The following is a 13242-nucleotide window of genomic DNA, read 5'->3' as shown; positions in this document are numbered from 1 at the left end:
CGCGTAAAACTCGCCCATTCTTTACAGATGACGGTTCGGTTTGGAGAGAAGACGAGACGGAGTTCTTTATTAAACTCATAAAAGACAATATAGGATTACAGTAATACTGGATTCTAAACACAGAAATGCTACATTATCATGAAGACCTTAAAGCAGATCTGACACACACACACACACACACACCTCATATTCGTGCCGCTTAAGTAACCTAAGGTGCTTTCCTTGCCATTAATGCTTGGATAACACACACGCCTCCTTCCAATAAAAATAATGGCTACTGTGGTGGATGGGATATACAAACCTACCAAGTGCCATCGTTTTGGAATGACCTATCGCGAGAGGAAAGTAATATGTTTTAGTCGCATAACTGCAGCTATGGAAACGCTGTCATTTCGCAACAGTTTTTTATCGACATTTAAGAAATATCGCTAAAGTTTTTCGCAAATCTGTAATGGAAACGCAGCTACTTTCTCGGTTAACTACGGACATAATGCAGTCCGGCTATGAGTAACCCACTTCTAGCCAAAATAACCTTGAATTTAGTTACATGTTGTTTTCGCCAAAATAACTTACCAGATGTATGATATTCCATCATGTAAGCAAAGTCAACAGTGATTACAAGGTGTTTGGTTTCCTTTCTTTGACATCATGTTCTAGAAGATGACTAGTCTATTCTTGGGCTATGGTTAGACATCTATTACATTTTCACTGACAGCCCAAATTTTGACTTGTTTTAGCCTAAACGTCAGGGCTGTGTTTGGACAGCTATTAGATGTCTTTTAAATGCAAAATTGCTTGGTGGGTATTAAGCCTCTAGTGTGGACTTTACATTCCAATTTAAGTAAGAACGTATGGCTGATGCAACCCTACCCTGGCTGCTTTCAAAATACAAGGTGAATTTTGTAATTTAGTCAGAAGAATTCTACAAACAGATGATGCCAAATGACATAATGAAACGCAATACTACTTTTAAATGTTTATAGTTATATAATTAGTACTGCTTAACATGCCATTTTTTTATAGTATGCAGTTTAGACCTTTGTCAGGGAAGACGCCCTATTACATTTTTTACATGGAAATCAATGGGGCCATCAACTGTTTGACTACTGACATTCTTCAAAATATCTTCTTTTGTGTTCAGCAGAAGAAAGAAATTCATACAGGCTTGGAACAACTTTAGGATGAGTAAATGATGAGAAAATTAAAATGTTGGGGTGAACTATCCCTTTAAAGTCTTTATAATGTCATGCACTGATCCTAAGGCTCAAAAACTCAATTCCACAATTGTTTTTTATTTATTTTAATTTTTGTCAAGCATATTTTTTTCAAGCATTACTCTGACTTATGTCTATACAGTTGTGCACTATGCAGTAAACTAGAATTCCAGGCTAAATATTGTGCATTTCATGCCAGACACAAGTTCTGGGAGTCTGAAATGGCTAGGTTTGTTAGTAGAGGACCTTCACACCTTCCACAGTAACCACACCACATACCTTTATTAAGCACACGTGTGGCTATTGAATGAGAAGGTGTTAGATGATAATTGCAGCTCAGAGGAAAATTAAAAAATGATGTGGCATGCAAGTTCTCTCTTACATTAAACTTAAGGACCTACATAAACATTTGCAATAACAAAACAAGTCTCCACATGTGCACAAACGTATCTCGCCATGAACAATTGGAGACACGAACACATAGAGGGCAACAAGCTCAAGGTTGAGCACCCTGGGGGCTCTTGGGTGGGTCTGAGGCTCAAGACGGCTAATGTTCTTGGCTCTAAATCTTCATTACTGATTCCACCAACACACCCTCACAGCCCTCGGTCCAGCTGGGTCTCCCGTATCGACAGACTGGCAGACTTTAAGATGCCCAGGTGGCACAGGAAGCCCTGGAACTATGCCTAGCTGAGCGGACACACGCAAGTACACACGTTACCAACACAGCAAACATAATACATTTTGCACACAAACACAGACTAAAGCGCCGCTCCACCTTAGCGCAATTAGCGCGGCACACATTGCTCGAGGGCGCCAGAGGAAATGAGTTTTTTGGAAAATGGGGAAAAGGAGGGAGGGAAGGGATGAAGGAAGGAAAGAGGGGAGGGAAGCGGGGTGCAGGAGGATTAGGTAGGCGGTGGGGGTTATGCTTGGAGGAGGAAATATAATGCATGGTATGGTAGTATGTACTCCGTAAGGTAATCGCTCGGCACCCATTTAAAAAAAAAAAAAACCTCTGATTATCACACATACCTGTCTCCATCTAGCGCTCACATTTCCTGGCCCTCACGTCGTGCCTCTCGCACGGTCACGCCTAATTAATCAGCTGTGTATATTCAGCATCTTTTTCTAGAGTTATGATTTGACCGAACAGCCAAAGTTAAAGGGTTACTTTAGAGATTAGCATATGGCTTTGTATCAGAAGAAACCCTGAAATATATTCAAATGATTGTGCTTCCCCCCCTCATATCCTCCTGAGAAAAGAGATTTATGCATTTTATTTCTGGAAAAATTCCTCCCATGACAATAATTGAATATGGGTGTGTCATCTTTGGAATTTTTGGCCAGAGGCTAAAGACTACAGCCAGCAGAGGGAGCCATTTCCATGTTTTCAACTCGCACGCGAGGGGGATGAGAGATCACACTCACGGCTCAGCTCGCAGCTGCAGGCATTTATTTAAACGGCCCTATGCTGAGAGCAATGTACGTGTTTTAACATCGCAAATTAATTTCTATGAAAGTAAAGTTCTGAAGTAAAGTAAAGGCATGAACTGAAAAGGCGCCAGACTGAACACGCACTGAGAATGCATGCCACGAGTATGGTCGCGATTACCTCAGCTCTCAGCTCAGTCATGACGTTAAATGTAATCTGACTCCTGCAGCGTTAGTGCTGTGAGACTCACGCGGCGACTCGATCGTTATAATGAACAGACACGTTCAGTATTTAATTGTAGTGTCTGTTCTCAAACTCAGTCTCTGTAATCCAGTAGCAGTGGCTTTGGGAGTGGCCTCACAGGGCAGCGAAGCATTCTGGGAATTGTAGTCTTTCATCCCCATGAGACAAAAATACATTCTCTGTCTTTTCTCAGTCTAGAAGGCACCAATTTCAAAAATAATTTCACATTTCTACTACATTAATGACCCAGTTTAAATACAGATTCATCTTTCCAGCGGTGAAGTACTCCTTTAACATTTTTACACTTGGAATACTAAGGATGCCTCTTGCTAACATGCAACATGAGGGGCTTTTGCACTGGTTACCTCTATGAACTTAGTTATAGGAACTATACACCAGGTTTACAATCTGTTAAACAGTCATGTCTCATACATTATTAGATAGATTAGAACTGTTATACAGAAAAAGTAGACAATATATGAAAAAGTATTAGCATTTGCCTTGTGCTTGATGTCCAATGTCGCCAGCAAAGCAGAAATACATAATCATGTTATGCTTAGTCCCCTCAGAGTTGTGTTGGATTTTCTATTCAGCGTAAAGGTTGAGAGGTCCATCTATCACTGTTTCTGGAGTAAATATATAGGCTATAATCTTTGTGTGTAGACAGATTTTTTTATAATGCCTGGTGCCGATGTTTCGGGTAAATTCGGCCATTCAGCGTACTCTTACATCACTGGTAATGAAAAGGTTCCTCCGGTGTGAAAGCCCCTATGATGAAGCCAAATGACGATAATGCAACACAATACTACTTTTAAATGTTTTTAGTTATATAATATGTACCACTTCACGTGCCATTTTTAAAGGAACACTCCACTTTTTTGGAAAATAGGCTCCTTTTCCTAGTCCCTTAGAGTTAAACAGTTGAGTTTTACCGTTTTTGAATCCATTCAGCCGATCTCTGTATTTGGCGGTAGCACTTTTAGCATAGCTTAGCAGACATAATTGAATCATATCAATCCATTAGAATCAGTGCTCAAAAAAATGACCAAAGACTTTCAAAATTTTTCCTATTTAAAACTTGACACTTCTATAGTTACATCGTGTATGAAGACCAACGAAAAATTTAAAGTTGCTATTTTTTAGACCGTCATAGCTAGGAACTACCTTCTCATTCCTACGTAGGAACTTTGCGGCCGTCATGGGTGCAGCGGCACAATTTTATTACACAACGCCTGAAAACAGGCAAACTTCTGTCAACATAACCAGCGTGAAGATCTGCTTGCAGAGAGCGCGCCTTGTAACCACGGAGATGTTTGTGAGAGACGATTCAGAAGATATTTACTTTGGTGCAGATCCCGAACCGTATCTATTTGAACTGGAATAACCCTGAAGACGAGTTTTTGAAATGTGAAAGAGAAAGTGTGGCTGGACAGACTGGGGACTAAACAAACTTTTAATTTTCCGTTGGTCTTAGTACAGGATGTGACTACAGAATAGTCAAGTTTTAAATAGGAAAAATATTATCTTTGAAAAAATAAAGTATTTTTGAGAGCATGCTAATGGACTGATATGATTCAATGATGTATGCTAAGCTATGCTAAAAGTGCTACCGCCAGATACAGAGATCGGCTGAATGGATTCAAAAACGGTAAAACTTAACTGTTTACTCTAACTCCTCATTTACACTGAACACGTGTGCGGCGCATTACGGCTGCGACAATATTCCGTCCTCCACGCGGTGCTAACTCACACTGGTGCTGCGTTCCAGTTCGTTTTTATCATGCCCTTCACTCGCAAACTTCCCTCCGTCTCGTTCACTCCGATGTGCGTCATGCCTACGTTGCATGAGTGCCCACTACTGGCGGAAACTTTGCAAATGGACTGAACTGGAACGCCCTAAGCCCTTGATCACTTGGAATCCACTATGGAGTTGATATATTATTTATTTTTTACCTTTACGAAATTGTTTAATGCAGCATTCTATATGTATATGGATGTGTTTGGGTTGTTTTAAATGTTTTTAAAAATAGTTATAGTTGTTTGTGGTGGGGTAAATTAAACGTGATATGTGGTGACGTCACAATCGCGTTGCATTGTGGTATATGAAGCTGTCTGAAGTGTACATATGAAGTAGACTCGCTCACTCGGTCAAAATCGAGGGAGCAAGGGTCTGTCAATACAAACTTCCCTTGTCCACTTCACGAAGTGGAACGCACTTCAAAATGGCGGCAGGGATTCCCCCAAGGGGAAGTGCTTAGGGAAGTTTGCAAGTGCGTGTCTTAAAGTGGAGTGGAACGCAGCATGGGAGCAGATCAGAAGCGGAGCGACTGGATGCGTGAGACCACGTGATTTGCCTGTCCGACATCCATTTCTTGTCTCCTACCAAGGATATATTGCCAATATACATGCAATACGTTTGGGAGTCTGCACAGGGTGTTTATTTTGAAATTGACAGGGATTTTTGACTTTTATTTTGCATTTCCGGTGCGACTTGGACGCGCGTCCGTCAAAAATAGACTAGGCATCTATATTTAGCGAAGCGGCGCGGAGAGCCGCTTCTGGGAAGCTTCTGAAACGTGCTGTGTAAACACAAGCATTGACTAGAATGGGCGTGATCAGCTCCGGTAGCCATGTTGCAGCCGTAATGCGTCGCACACGTGTTCAGTGTAAAGGAGGGGAAAGGGACTTGGAAAATGAGCCTTTTTTCAAAAAAAGGAGTCAAAAAAAGCCATATTGAATTCTACATGGAAAAATACAATAGGCCCCATCAACTGTTTGATTACTAAATTCTTCAAAATATCTTCTTTTGTGTTCAGCAGAAGAAATTCATACAGGTTTGAAACAACTTGTGAATAAATTATGACCAGAGGTGGAAAGAGTAACAAAATATTCTACTCAAGTAAAAGTACTGTTACTTCAATGAAATTTTACTTAAGTACAAGTAAAATTACTGGTCTAAAAATTTACTCAAGTAAAAGTAAAAAGTAGCTCATTTAAAATGTACTCAGAGTAAAAGTTACTTAGTTACTTTTTTAACAGTGGGGGTGGGGGACTCTCCCCTGTAGGGTTGTGATAGAATGAGATTTTCACGATATGACAACTATCTCAGAAAACATAAATTAAACATTTACTGTACCTATTATTAAATGATGGTTATTATCACTTGTTAAAATGATGTTAAATGAATGAAGAAGATTGGTCTTTTTTATTTGGTTGAACAAATGCTTTATTATAACAAACTTAAAACCATTTGTTTATTTTGTTTATCAAAATTTCAATAAAACATGTCTAATAAACTAAATTCAATAAATTATTATGAATTAGATTAACAACTTATTTGTATCATTAATTCGTAAAAATGTTTAAGAATAATAGAGTTCATATGTAGTAGACGGAGCAACTCATTCACAGAGAGAGAACAAGCAGATCATATATTCATATAGCATTCAATGTGTAACGAGTAGAAATATAGTGTGGCCCCTTTAAGAGCTGCGCGCGCTCCCTGAAAACGAGTTCTGCATCTTGTGTATGTGCGCACTGAGTTTTGAGCTCCCATGTGTGGGGATTATTCTGTTTTTCTGTTGCAAACAGTCAGTTATTTTGTTTTATTGAGTAATGCTGTGGACGGAAATGGAGTTTGTGATGAGAGTTCAGCAGGAAATTAAGCGCCTCCGTGTTTGCATCCACTCCAGATATATTAAGTGAGCTATCCGCATTTTTCACCCGGACACAAGCGTTACAAATGTTGTGCTTTAATGTTCACAGACCATGTCGCGATTTGATTTATTTCTAAGGCCTACAGCTCTACATTCGAGTTTTTCGTTCATCCACCAGTTTGCGTGTATTACACCAAATCTATGTTCATGACTGGATTCCGGGATTCCCTCTGCGTCACAGAAATCAATCGGCCTAAGTTATAAACATACCTTTATTTGCACGGATGTGTGCCCGAACATGTTCTATGTGTTTCTTCATTTGCATCCACATTTTGTGCAAATTTGATATCCTCCAGGACAACACCACATTATTTTTTTCTATATCCAAAGTATTTCCATACTAGCCAGGAGTTCACGACGGCGTTTTGCTTTCACCTGGGTCTGCGTCACTGACGTCTGTCTTGTTCGTCTCCATCTGATATTTGCGCGCTTGTTCTCTCCCGCGCCCCGCGCCCTCTATTCAATATTAGTCATTTCCGGATCGCGGTCTTTTTCCTCCTCTCTTTGCATTAATGATTTATTTTTACTCAGTAACGGATGTGGTTTAAAATGTAGCGAAGTACAATACTTTAATCAAAATGTACTTAAGTAAAAGTAAAATTACAGATTTTTAAAACTACTTAAAAAAGTAGAAGTACACAGAAAAACTACTCAATTACAGTAACGCGAGTAAATGTAATTCGTTACTTTCCACCTCTGATTATGACAAAATCCATTTCCTTTTAAAGTCTTTACAATGTCATTCACTGTATAAAGGTAAGGATAAAAAAAACGTCCAAATTGTTTTATGGAATTTGTGTCAAGTATTTGTTATGGTACGGTAGTAAGTACTCAGCAAGGTATTCGCCCTTCCCTTCCCCGTTCCTCACACATACCTGTCTCCATCTAGCCCTCACGTCGTGCCTCTCGCACTGTCACGCATAATTACAGGGAAAAGCTGGATGATGACAAAGCAAAAGGCATTATAAAAGCGGCTGCGCTTAAACAGGCTAATTAACTACTGTCAGCCGCCTTTTACACATGCGACAAAGCGCCGGGTTTAATGGGATTTAATTAAAATTTATCAAAAGGCAGTTCATTACAAACACTGTTTCCACATTATGAATCATACAAATTTCAACAAATAAATGTGTCACGGGAAGGATGCATAGTTATTTATGAGGTGTAATACCAGCACACTGTGCAGAGGAACTCAAATCCAGTGTGAGATTTTGGGTTAAGACTACTACTGTCAAACTATCACAGACACATCTGCTCCAACCGTTAAATGATCTTATGGGTTAGCCAGAAACATATAAGATCTTACACTCCCTATCTCTGCCACTCAGATGTTCAACCCAAATCTTGTAGAAGTTGAAGAACAAGCTTTAAATCCACTTTTAAAGGAACAGATCACACAAAATTCTGTTGTCATTTACTTACACACATGCTCAGGGTCGGTGTCGTGAACAATCGAGTACGGCTTGGAGCCCATAGGGTAGCCTTTTGCAATGCCTGATTAAAAAAAAGAAACTACCTGTATTAAAACGTAATCCACATTGGTTATTGGATATGCTAGAAGGCTAACGGACTACGGTAGTATGCTGAGTCGCAAGCTTGCAAAACAGAAGCTAACAAAAGAATAAATGCAGGCCACATATAATAATAGGCCTACTATATACAGGGTATATGCAAGAATCCTGAAGTTAATTTCAATACCTTTTGAAGATATTCTCAAAATATTTTAAGACCTCATCGTACACTTCAAGTTTTAATCTGCAAGAAACCGTTAACTTAATAAACTGTTGTAGTAGAATGTAGAATTAAAATCTCTATCGTAAGCCAATTGTATCGTTTATATTGCATATCTGTTCCGCGACGTATGGAGGGTGAAACATCACCAAACCGCACATTTTGCAAAATACGTGACCTCACCCGTAGACGTGCTCCGAGCCAATCTCAGACGGAGCACCCCGTTGTTTTTTAACACTTATGGGGATGAAAATAAATATATTCATGAATACTTTTTGGAGTCAAACTCTTTTGACAAAGCTTGAACAAAATTTAATACCTAATAAAACCGTGATTAAGACTTTTTAATACCTTTTAAGGGTCTTAATTTTCCCAAAATGGATTTATCAACCTTTAATACTTTTTAAGACCCCGCGGACACCCTGATATAATAGCTGAAAACCAGTATGTAAAAAGTATGTCAGAATTCACTGTACTCATATAAAAAGTGCCTGGATGACCTACTACTTCCCGCAATGGACACTTTCCTATCCCATGAGGCCAGGGGAGAGGATTTATGAATGAAGGAGAGCGCAACACAACTGACACTGATGGGTCATATGATAATAACAGCAGGTGGATGTAGTACGTCCAAACTATATAAAACAGACTTTTTTAGTGGTTCAAAATAAGTACCTACTCAAGAGAGTGTGCAATTTCGGATGCAGTCAAAGACTAATAAATGATTGATTTCACAATCTATATATCCATTTATATAAGACTATACACACTAACATTTAAAGGAATAGGGTCACCAAAGATGCATTAATTGATCAAAAGTGACAGTCAAGACATGTACACCAATCAGGCATAACTTTATGACCAATGACAGATAAAGTGAATAACGCTGATTATCTCTTCATCGCGGCTCCTGTTAGTGGGTGGGATATATTAGGCAGCAAGTGAACATTTTGTCCTCAAAGTTGATGTGTTAGAAGCAGAAAAAACGGGCAAGCGTAAGGATTTGAGCGAGTTTGACAAGCGCCAAATTGTGATGGCTAGACGACTGGGTCAGAGCATCTCCAAAACTGCAGCTCTTGTGGGCTGTTCCCGGTCTGCAGTGGTCAGTATCTATCAAAATGTTATGCCTGATCGTTGTATAATGTTACAAAAGATTTTGGTTTCAAAGAAGTGCTTGTCTTTCGAAATTATTATTCATAAAAGAATCCTGAAAAAAGCAGAGACTGTTATATTGGAAGGATTTCTGAAGGATCATGTGACACTAAAGGCTGGAGTAATGAAGCTGGAAATTTAGCTTTGATCACAGGAATAATTTATATTTTAAAATATATTAAATAGAAAACTGCTATTTTAAAATTGTGATAATATTTTACAATATTACTGTTTTTACTGTACTTGGTTAGACTTCAAAAACAAAAAAGATTCTTAGTGATACTAAGCTTTTGAATGGTAGTGCATGTAAAGATGCAGCAGACATTAACGGATATATAAGAGTCCAGACGACGTAACATCATAGCAATTTCCTGAGTTTTCTAATCAGGCCCTGAATAGAGTAAGTATTTTGAAATACATCAGTGAAGTAAGTAGCATATTGAACTCCCATCCCATTTTGTAAAGATCTATAGTGTGATATGCATTGCTACACATATGTACAAAGGGAAAAATATATTCTATAGACATACTGTAAGTGACGAGCTGAGACGTGTTTGGCACACGCTCCTCACAGCTCGTTTTATATTCTACTGAAATGAGGAAATGTCTGCTGGCCTTGCGCTGAGGACCCTGGTGTTCAGCTTACTTTGGCAGTATTGGGGTGCGCAGCCTGAGGCTTTGGAGGCCCCTGGCAGTCCGAGGTCCTGGGGCGTTGGGCCCACTGGCTCTATCCATAATCCAGCCTTGCACATGCTCCAAACACTACGACCGACTTTCTGCTGGAACACAAAAGATGTTTAGAAGAATGTTCTTTTGCATAAAATTAAAAGAATATTGTGACCATGAACTGCTAAGCTCTAAAAAGAAAAAGAAGAAGAAAAAAAACTAGTGCTGGGCAACGATTAAAATATTTAATCGTGATTAATCGCATGCTTTTCTGTGATTAATTGTGATTAATCGCAGTATGCGCAAAATTCAATAATGAATACAAAAGTGCTGCTAAATGAACAAAAGTGCAATAACATATGGTTTCCAAACACTTTAAACAAATAAGGTGCTTTTTACCACAGTTAAAAGTTATTAACAGTTACAATATTTCTTGTAAATATCAACTTAAACATTTATTTGATCAAATTAAATTAAATTGGTGGTATACATATATTGATTCTGTAGTAATATTCTCATCAGTGTTCTGGCAGCTTTTACATAGGCCGACTTAAATCTGTATATTTGTGATATTCACCCCAGGGCGTTATTTAATTTTATAAAGGCCATTTTTTAAAATCTTATTACATGTATGCGTCATCTTTCATGTTAAATTCTTACATTTGATTAATAAATTCAGTTATAATAGTAAAGACACTATAGGCTGTTACCAATCAAATTATATAATTTAAACTGCAAAAAATACAGCTGCAATAAATAATGTTATAAGATTGATGTTCTAAATAAAACATGCAATCATACTCTTAAACATAACCGCCAATAGGGGGCAGCAAGTGATCGTCTTCATGAGCGAGTCATTGAGTCGTTCATTCAAATGATTCATTCAAAATGCTGAATCATTCAGTAACAAAACACAGCGCTGAGTGTTGGAACTATTTTCGTCGGTGAAATCATGGGTGAAATGGAAAAAAAAGGTTGTTTGGATCTAAAATTTAAGTAACTTAATATTAATTCGGCTACTTGTTTATTGAACTAGGCTACACCATTCATGCTACACAATTCACGATTGCAAAGTCGACTTGTGTTACAATATCATAAATCATAAATATCAACAACTACAAAAAGCTCAGTTTTACCCCTCAGTTTTATGTTTCTTCTGTGAGTTTATATTGCTGCTCATTGTCTTGATTTCTCCACGAATGTCTCTCACAAAGAGACCGGCAGCACGAGCCTCAACGCGACTTAACGTACCAGAGGCAGAGATATACTCATCAATCGCTGTTTACATTGAATATAATAACAACAACAAAATCGTTTCTGGTTATTTTAATATTTTATTTGTCCCAGACAAAGAATGTCAAGCCCTTGGCTTACAGACAGCACTGCATTCTCCTGTGACCAATGGTTTGTCTGTATGTGTATTCAGAGGCAGTGAGCAACGGCCTTTCAATATTATAATAAATAACTGCGTTAATGCGCAATAAAATAAGAAATAAAAAATAAAATAATAACAATAAAAAAAGGCCGGTGTTAATTAATTAATGCGTTAACGCGATAATAACGCGTTAACTTGCCAAGCCCTAAAAAAACATGTGTTATACAGCTTCTACGCTACATTAAAAGTCACGTAGCCACGTGATAAAAGGTTACATGTTTCTTGTGCAAATTGTTCAAAAAGTCAATTTTCTGTGAATGACTGGTCCTTAATGTATTCTTTTGAAAGTCTTGTGAAAGTCAAATGAACTAAATGTATGGTATTTTATAGTGCTTTTTTGTTCTTTATGGAGTCTGACATAGGGGCCATTGTGTGTTTTTGATATACTGAAAAAAGCACGTTCACCAAAGAACAATCACACAAGTTTGGCCCAAAACATATTATTAACTAAGAAAATAAAGCTTTTAAAAATGGTTAAATTAACTGAAATATTTCAATGAAGTGACCATAAACTTGCAAAAATGTTAAATGTAAAAATGAAAACTGAAATGAATAAATAAATAAAAATAACATGAATTGCAAATGTTGAAATAAAAGCATATTCAAAATATTAATCAATTCTATAATAGTACATAAAAAATACTAAAATACAGTAGGCCAAAATAATTACAAAAGACATAATTACATTTTTTGGGGGTCAACTATTCATTAACCTGCTGTTTTGGGTTATCCCACAAGACATTTTAGCAACCGACTAATTGCTCTTGTAGAACCTGAAAAACACTTTTATCCACATCTTAACAAAACATAAATATGCCAATAAAGTGAAAGCGGCGAGCAAGTAATGACTGAGTGTGAGTCAGTAATGGCCGCCCTAATGAAAAGTATTGGCTGGGGAAGAGAAAGGAAAAGTCATTAGTGTTTTTCACAAGTAAGAATGGAGGGAGGGCCTGACATTTGACAGTCTCCTCTCTGTCTTACACTCTCGCTCTCTCCTGTTGTGTCCTGATGGCAGATGGATACTGCATGACAACAAGGTTATGAGGTCACAACCGCATGAGGGGGGGGTGTGTGTGTGTGTGTGTGTGTGTGTGTGTGTGTGTCTGTGTGTGTGTGTGTTCCCTGCCAGTCCGGTACATGGATGAATGTGAGCATTACATGTGTCAGCAGACGGGTGACAGCACGGCATTCATTAATAAAAACAAAAAGAGTTTAGCTCCAGCAGTGCAGAAGAGGGGCTCGAAAAGGGGGCGCACGGAAAAATGGGAGGGATAGGTTTCACAGACAGGCCTGAGTGTTCAATACTGACACGGTTGTGAGCTTTCTCTATCGCTCTCTCTCTCTCGCTCTCCTTTTCTTGCTCCCTGACAGAGCCAACAAAGAGCTCACACTCCAGTCTATGCTGAGGTAAGCCAGATCATAATGAAGCTGAGGTCTCAAAGGGGATTCCCTTGTGTGGCGGCAAATCTCAGTGTGTGTGTGAGCGTGTGCGTGCAGCTACACACTATGAAAGTATGTACCCCTGAATATTATGTCTCCAGAAGTGCGTTCAAACATCTTGGAGTGTTTAGTAGCTATCCAAACTCTCTCCCTCCATCTGTCTATTCACTGTTGAAAGGACCAGGTTTTCCTATCAGGCTGCTCAACTAG

At 38.5% G+C, this 13242-nt stretch overlaps 1 protein-coding gene across 1 annotated transcript in view; it reads right to left on the bottom strand.

The window, feature by feature from the left end:
• serpinh2 (serine (or cysteine) peptidase inhibitor, clade H, member 2) overlaps positions 1-13242 on the bottom strand; it is a 204126-nt gene that overhangs the window by 171736 nt on the left and 19148 nt on the right. The window contains exon 3 of the mRNA XM_067446540.1: positions 10138-10267. The gene's annotated coding sequence lies outside the window, so the exon portion shown is untranslated. The remainder of the gene's footprint in view (positions 1-10137; positions 10268-13242) is intronic.

This window comes from Pseudorasbora parva, chromosome 1, assembly GCF_024679245.1.
Source record: "Pseudorasbora parva isolate DD20220531a chromosome 1, ASM2467924v1, whole genome shotgun sequence".
In the NCBI taxonomy this organism is placed as follows: domain Eukaryota; kingdom Metazoa; phylum Chordata; class Actinopteri; order Cypriniformes; family Gobionidae; genus Pseudorasbora; species Pseudorasbora parva.
The sequence above is the reverse complement of the archived record's forward strand: the minus strand, read 5'-3'. Positions and strand labels throughout refer to the sequence as shown.